This window comes from Schistocerca piceifrons, chromosome 2 (assembly GCF_021461385.2).
Source record: "Schistocerca piceifrons isolate TAMUIC-IGC-003096 chromosome 2, iqSchPice1.1, whole genome shotgun sequence".
Lineage (NCBI taxonomy): Eukaryota > Metazoa > Arthropoda > Insecta > Orthoptera > Acrididae > Schistocerca > Schistocerca piceifrons.
Window position 1 is genome coordinate 8,463,343 of NC_060139.1, and position 8,726 is coordinate 8,472,068.

Sequence of the window (8,726 nt, forward strand, 5' to 3'; positions counted from 1 at the left end):
GTAATAGTCACAAACGCGTAAGCACGTGGTATCACGTAACATTCCGCCAGTGCGGACAGTATTTGCTTCGTGATACATTACCCGTGTTAAAATGGACCGTTTACCAATTGCGGAAAAGGTCGATATCGTGTTGATATATGGCTATTGTGATCAAAATGCCCAACGGGCGCGTGCTATGTATGCTGCTCGGTATCCTGGACGACATCATCCAAGTGTCCGGACCTGTTCGCCGGATAGTTACGTTGTTTAAGGAAACAGGAAGTGTTCAGCATCATGTGAAACGTCAACCACGATCTGCAACAAATGATGATGCCCAAGTAGGTGTTTTAGCTGCTGTCGCGGGTAATCCGCACATCAGTAGCAGACAAATTGCGCGAGAATCGGGAATCTCAAAGATGTTGGTTTTGAGAATGTTACATCAACATCGATTGCACCCGTACCATATTTCTGTGCACTAGGAATTGCTTGGCGACGACTTTGAACGTCGTGTACAGTTCTGCCACTGGGCACAAGAGAAATTACGGGACGATGACAGTTTTTGGACGCGTTCTGTTTAGCGACGAAGCGTCATTTACCAATAGCGGTAACGTAAACCGGCATAATATGCACTATTGGGCAACGGAAAATCCACGATGGCTGCAACAATTGGAACATCACCGACCTTGGCGGGTTAATGTATGGTGCGGCATTATGGGAGGATGGATAATTGGCCCCAATTTATCGATGGCAATCTAAATGGTGCAATGTATGCTGATTTCCTACGTACTTTTCTACCGATGTTACTACAAGATGTTTCACTGCATGAAGGAATGGCGATGTACTTCCAACATGATGGATATCTGGCACATAGCTCGCGTGCGGTTGAAGCCGTATTGAATAGCATATTTCATGACAGGTGGATTGGTCGTCTAAGCACCACACCATAGCCCGCACGTTCACCGGATCTGACGTCCCGGGATTTCTTTCTGTGGGGAAAGTTGAAGGATATTTCATATTGTGATCCAACTACAACGCCTGACAACATGCGTCAGCGCATTGTAAATGCATGTGCGAACACTACGGAAGGCGAACTACTCGCTGTTGAGAGGAATGTCGTTACACGTATTACCAAATGCACTGAGGTTGACGGACATCATTTTGAGCATTTATTGCATTAATGTGGTATTTACAGGTAATCACGCTGTAACAGATTGCGTTCTCAGAAATCATAAGTTCGCAAAGGTACATGTATCACACTGGAACAACCGAAATAAAATGTTCAAACGTGCCTACGTTCTGTATTTTAATTTAAAAAACCTACCTGTTACTAACTGTTCGTCTAAAATTATGAGCCATATGTTTGTGACTATTACAGTGCCATCTATCACAGAGCGAAAAAAGTTGACCAGCTAAAACATTCATATTTCTTTACGTACTACACGAATATGTAATAAAAAATGGGGGTTCCTATTTTTAAAAAAACTCAGTTGATATCCCTTTGACCTATAGCAGCATCATCTAGCGGGCCAACCATAGCGCCATCTGGTTTCCCCCTTCAAGCGAGACGAGTTTCGTTCTTTGTAGTTTTTTCGTTTGACGCTTATTTCATGAGATATTTGGCCCGGTCACGATCAACGGATCACCCTGTATAATAGGGTCAGTTTTGTAAATATATGCTAATTCATGCTGAAGAACGACGAAACTGTCCCTGCCGAGCTCATATGTTATCGTCTTCGGGATGTGTGGCATTCTCAATTCCTGTTTCAGTAAACGTATCTACGACATAGATTCTTTATCCCACACATGAAGATAGGAACTGTCCTTTAGTGGGATACAGGGGCTGCTTATTGGCTGAGCCACTCCAGAACGTCTTCCAGAGTACTGACGGACTGTACCTCTGGGCAATCAATATACACAGTATCGATAATGAAAGTTCCAGTTTCCAAACGCTGTAGAAAGAGAACAACTGCTCGGAATGACGTCAGATTTGAACAGCATATTAGTAACACAGCGGGAAACGTCGTGAAAAACAAAAGAAATTAACCAAAATTTGACCAATAGATGGCGCTGTAAGCATCGGAATGTGGACACCAACAGACGCGCGGTACACGGCTGTTACTCAGTCTGCGTCCGAGATGCCCAGCGTAACGGACTCTGTGAAGCTTCGAGAGATACTGGTAAAGCTCTTTTATGAGAACGGTGACCGTGCGCCAGTAGCCCTGCAGATGCTCCGGACAGTTAAGGGTATGAAAAACGGTACTGATCGGGTGTCTGCTAAGGGTCTTCAGAAAATTAAAAAAAGGCAGATTCTTTTAAAGTGCAGCATGGCAGACGGAGGAAAGCCGTTGATCTGACGTCTGTGGAAGACGTGGCCACAACATTGCAAGAGGGATCGAATAGTGCCATGAAAACGTGCAATGCACGAGGAATCGGCCGAACGCTGGAAATAGCTGCGAGCGCGGTGTATAAAATCTTACAAAACGTCCTGCGCTGGTATCCGTACAGAATCTCTCATATTTACGCGTAGCTTCCTCCAGACCTGACAAAAACTTTCGGTCTGGAATTTATCGCTTGTGCGGAACATTCTGTGGACAGATGAATTCCACTTCCGTTTCCAAGAACATGTCAGTAAGCAGAATTGGAGAATTCGAGCAACGGAAAATCAGCTCGCACATCAACTGGTACTATTTCATTCTGCAAAAGTGAGTATATGGTGCATCGTTATAACTTATCGTAGAGCCGTATTTTTCCGAGGAGATGAGTCCTGCGGATCCTGTTGCCTGTACTGTCGCTGGTAAATGCTATGAGAGTTTTTTGGGCCCCAACGCCGTTCCAACCCTCCAACGGGTGAATTTGTGGGTAGGATAATTTTTATGCAAGATGGCGCTCCTCCGTACATTGCACAGCCAGCAAAATTCTAGGATTATCAGCCGTCATTTCCCTACAGACTGGCCGTACAGATCACCTGATCTTAATCCGAGTGACTTCTGTCTGTGGGGTTATCTGAAAGATATTGTATCCAGTACTCCAATTACGAAAATGGCTGAACTGAAGCCAAGCATTGCGCAACACATGCTGAAGATATTCCCCGAGACACAACGATCTCTTTAACATATCATTTCTCAGTTTCAACTAGTGGCACAAAACGGTGGTCAGCATACTGAACATGTTGTGTGCCAGTCTCACGAAATTTAGAAACTGGTGTCATTTTGCTTTTTATGCAGTTCTTGGCCCTAGGACCATTAAAAAGCGGTGTTATTTTGCTTCTTACGCAGTTTTTGGTATCGGGCAATTGAAAACTGATTTTTACCATCCGATGTGGTAAGACCTTGCCGTGGTAGATAGGCTTACCTAACTAACAGTGGCACAGATGTTGAGTGGCGAACTTGTGGAAAATTTGTGGTAAGGACTATGGGACCGAACAGCAGAGGTCATCGGTCCCTAGGCTTACACAGTAATTAAACTAACTTAAACTAACTTATGCTAAGGACAACACACACACACACGCCCATTCCCGAGGGAGTACTCGAACCTATGACGGGGCGAGCTGCGCGAACCGTGACAAGACGCCCAAGACCACACGGCTACCCCGCGCGGCGGCGAACTTGTGCAGTCACGCACAGTGAACAGTACGAATGGTGTAATGTGAACTCAAACCTTAGCCTTCGTACTGCCATTCATCTGTCAGTTGTGGTTGACCCCATTTACGTTAAGACGCTTACAGTGCCATCTAGTGGTAGAGTTTTCGTTGCTTATGTTTTTTTGGTCCCCGACGTTTTCCCCCGTGTCAGCAATATGCTGTTCAAATTTGACGTCATTCTGAGCATGGTTCTGTTTTTCGGGCGTTTTGAAACTGGAGCTTTAATTACGGTCACCACATATGTATCGATCTCTGTTTCAAAGTACTTTAGTTAATTCAGTTTGTAAGCGTATTGTCATATCGCTGGCTTAGTTGTGGAGTATCTTGGGGGCAGCCGCGTCTGTAGTGAGTCGAGCGCGGGACGCGGCACTGTTATGTTGTGTAGTGTGTAGCTCTGCATGTGAGAGGCTTTTTTAGTATTAAGGATGATGTGTTGCTACCAGTGCTGTTACAGTAAAGTGATGAAATATGGAAGTAATTCAGAGGAAAGTGCGTCAAGATGTAATTAAAAATGAGCAGTGCCGCAGATAACGTGTTTTTGTTTCCTCTCGTTGCGTGTCGCACAGCATCGATCATCCGCGCCGTGTTCGGTCTCCCAGAATGAACCAATGTGAATCAGTAAAAATTAGTTACCATAAAAGAGTGCAGTCAAGTCCCAGCGTCTTGTAACTAGCGTGTGGACGTGCGTTCGATCATCGCGTTTCCGCATTATCAACAATCAGCCGCGCCGCGACGGTTACGCGCACGCTCGTACAAGTGTGAACTGAGAACTGAAAAATTAACTCTACGAATAGTGTTATATCATTGCTAGTGTCAAGGAGGACTATTACCAGACATCTGTATGCGTGACGAGCGTAAGAACTGTCGATCGATCATTCGGCTTCCGCATCATCAACAATCGCCCGCGTCGTGTCGGTTACGCGTACGCTCGTCCGAATTATATTTTTGGACTGTTAATCATCAAGATTGTTAATTGGGATAAACATTTACGATTTAGAGTGTAAACAGTGCAACCTGTGGTTTCCATATAGTCTCAGAATATAGATGTCCATACCAGACATAGGACAGTGTTGTTTTTAAACGGTGAGTGGCTCCCGTAAACCCGCTTGCATATTTCGATAGATAACTTCAGGCAAGCCAGCTCTGGAGCAGAACAATACGACCGCCGCGGGATTATTAGGTACGTGGTGTGGACAGGGCGCACGGGCAAGACACGAGAAGTCAATTTAAAAGGTCCCCCATCCCCATTCGTACTCCCGGGTGTGTTACAAGTTGCATGTCGATACCCTTACTAGATGAATACACTTGACAACTAAGAGACGCCGTACGTACTGACAATCACCGCAAAAGAGCTGGAGACACACAGTCTCTGTTCAGAATGAAACCTTAGACCTTTCCTATCCTTAAACAATGCCATAAATGCTCCTCACCGCTCGCTTAAAAAATTCAGTCCGTAAACACCTGCTTTCGTGCTGTGTCGAATGGCATAGCTATGTTCCCAGGTGCCAGCTGCGGCGTTGTCAGAAGAACGTCATAAGGCAAAGTGTGATGCCGCTTTTTCTAAATCAATTGGATAACCGACCACGCCTCGGGTTCAACAACACGAAATAGTAACAAAATTGGGTAAAAGTTATCCGTGACTCTTCAAATGTGAACTAATGTCTGTTCAAACAAATGATTCTAGTTTATTTGGCAAGGAATTTCGTCTCCTCATTCTTCTTCTTTAGGCAACGGCCTTACCACAGTGGATTCACCGGTTCCCGTGAGATCACCGAAGTTAAGCGCTGTCGGGCGTGGCCGGCACTTGGATGGGTGACCGTCCAGGCCGCCATGCGCTGTTGGCATTTTTCGGGGTGCACTCAGCCTCGTGATGCCAATTGAGGAGCTACTCGACCGAATAGTAGCGGCTTCGGTCAAGAACACCGTCATAACGACCGGGAGAGTGGTGTGCTGACCCCACGCCCCTCCTATCCGCATCCTCGACTGAGGATGACACGGCGGTCGGATGGTCCCGGTAGGCCACTCGTGGCCTGACGACGGAGTGCATTCTTGTTCTGTCTTAGCTTCCAATGTAGACGCACCCTTTGATAGGAGGTGCGGTATTTTTAATGTATGGGTATTTTACGTGAATATATCACTTATACTCTGAAATGTTCTTATTTAAAGTGAATTACTGCATCCTAAACTGTATTTATCCGTCTCAGCATTAATCTGAGACGAGACGATATGAACGTCTTGACAAGGTGATCGGCCGCGATTGTAGCAGCCAATATGTAAATTTGTATGATGCCATAGAATGTGCCTTCCTTATCTTTTCATGATTTACGAAGTCCGATTACAACTTGGTACACATTTTTATGTACGCCAGTGTTAGTGGTTCAAACTTTTATTACCGACAGACGGTCTAGTACCATCATATTAATGACTAACGACGAAACCAGCTATGCCTATTTTCAAGTTAAACTTTTATTCGTTTAATTTCATTCGTCAGAACGTTTCGTCCTTCCTTATATTAATTGCTCGTCTCATCATTATCGTCGGTAAACATTTTCAATGTTTTACTCTGACCTGGAGAAGAAATATTAAAAAAGTTGGTATGTTGCGACGGTACCACATGTAAGCACATTCGTTTCCATAACCAACGACAAATGACAGACGTTGGCACAGACAGACACACCCTCAATAGTTTCCTACGCCACCGCTGGAGCAGGTTCGCTTAAGGTACAGCTCTCAGCCCCAGTCTGCATTCATCGCCGGGGTTCTACAGCCAGCAGCGCGAGAGTTGTATTAGACAGACTATTCAGTAAAGTTTGTAGTCAGTTATACTTAGAGAGAAGAGACTGTTGTCTTGTTCTGTATCATGTGACACGTCCGTGTTCAGTAACAATAACAAATGTGCATCACATTCCCTTGGCTATGGACTGTTTCGAAGTTACGTATTTCATCTTGTTCGAGTTACAATAATGTTTTCTAATGTTTGGTATGCGTTGTAGTATCAACTATGCCTCCGCCAGAAGTAAATCTAAGAAAAAATTAGAGTACCTTTGAGCGTTATTTCGTCCGGCACAACACCAACGGTGTACTGGTGATCAAAAAGTCAGTATAAATTTGAAAACTTAATAAATCACAGAATAATGTAGATAGAGAGGTACAAATTGACACACATGCTTGGAATGACATGGGGTTTTATAGGAACCAAAAAACTACAAAAGTTCCAAAAATGTCCGACAGATGACGCTTCATCTGATCAGAATAGCAATAATTAGCATAACAAAGTAAGACAAAGCAAAGATGATGTTCTTTACAGGAAATGCTCAATATGTCCACCATCATTCCTCAACAATAGCTGTACTCTAGGAATAATGTTGTGAACAGCACTGTAAAGCATGTCCGGAGTTATGGTGAGGCATTGGCGTCGGATGTTGTCTTTCAGCATCCCTAGAGATGTCGGTCGATCACGATACACTTGCGACTTCAGGTAACCCCAAAGCCAATAATCCCACGGACTGAGGTCTAGGGACCTGGGAGGCCAAGCATAACGAAAGTGGCTGTTGAGCACACGATCATCACCAAACGACGCACGCAAGAGATCTTTCACGCGTCTAGCAATATGGGGTGGTTCCAAGCATGAGTGTCAATTTTTACCTCTCTATCTACATTATTCCGTGGTTTATTAAGTTTTCAAATTCATACTGACTTTTTGATCACCCGGTATGTACTTCGTGAGAGGTACTGAGGCTGCAGTCCTTTCAAAGATATACTTTAGTTCTTTCAAAGGAATCTATAGATATCTCTAATGACAGAAGGAATACTTTCACGACTGGATGACACTACTGCTGGTAAACGTTTCGGGGTATAAGGTCGTGATCCATGAAACTCTTCTGTTTCTGACGTTTTGTCAGCTGAGTATTGCCGGCGGAGGAGCAACTCCTCTCAAGATGTCCACCGCAGTTCTGGGAGTATCGTTAGGAACAAAGAGTTTCGAGCACCAAGACATTACCCTCGGTAGATCTGTATGTTGTGCCGGCCGTAGTGGCCGAGAGGTCCTAGGCGCTTCAGTCCGGAACCGCGTTGCTGATGCGGTCGCAGGTTCGAATGCTGCCTCGGGCATCGATGTGTGTTATGTCCTTAGGTTAGTTAGGTTTAATTAGTTCTAACTCTAGGGGACTGATGACCTCAGATTTAAGTCGCGTAGTGCTTAGAGCCATTTGAACCAATTTTGTCTCTGTTCTTAAGGTATCGTCGTAACTGCCGCAGCCTTTCTAGCAAAAGCATTAAAGCAACAGCTCTTTATATGTTAAGCTGGTTTATTCATGGCAAATATGGAAACAGTTTCTGTCTTTCTTTGAAAGTGACAACCTACCCACTTCATTCTCATTATTTGCATAGTGGTATGTAGCACGAAAAGTACTTAAGAGGTACCCTAATGTTAAATAAATGTGCTGGTTGTGTGAGTTTGATATGAATTGTGAAAAACATTACAATTCACTGCTAGGAAAGTAATATTCTGCCTTTGCTCTTGAAAGTATATGAAGCCACGAGAAAAGCAACAACAGGAATATGCCTATACCAGTAGCAGAATACATTTCGTCTGCGTATGTGCCTTATGTGAAGACGTTTTTGTTTGGAAAATAAGTCCCCTAAAATAACTAGCTTGTAAATTCTTTTTATAAGGCGGCTGACAGTGAGTTTAAGTCACGTTAATTTGTTTGTTTTTTTTTTTTTTTTTTTTTTTGTTCTGAGTGATGGTTTCTTCTGCATAATCACTCTCATTTCTGTGTTTCATGTTAACATGAATTTTCGCCGATGACACGAAGCGAACAAGAATTATTGTATTCGTAATTCCAGCTCTCCATCACTTACCGAAGTCATTACACACTGCACCACAGTAACAGGGCGCAACTCGTAAATTTTTCCAACGTCATGCGTCTCAAACCTTTAAGCGCCGCTAACCTACCATCTGACATTTAATATCAATAAAATGAACCTTGTCGAGAGATCCTCGATGTGCTATTGTTTTGGAGAAGCATTTATTTACAGGAACAAGTTATAAAGTGGTTGTAACGTAATACACACCAAATACGAGTTTGACGAAGTCCAATATGGC

At 43.9% G+C, this 8,726-nt stretch overlaps 1 pseudogene; it reads left to right on the forward strand.

The window, feature by feature from the left end:
* Positions 1–5,345: 5,345 nt before the first annotated feature.
* On the forward strand, positions 5,346–5,463 carry LOC124778843 (annotated as a pseudogene).
* The last annotated feature ends 3,263 nt before the right edge of the window (positions 5,464–8,726 follow it).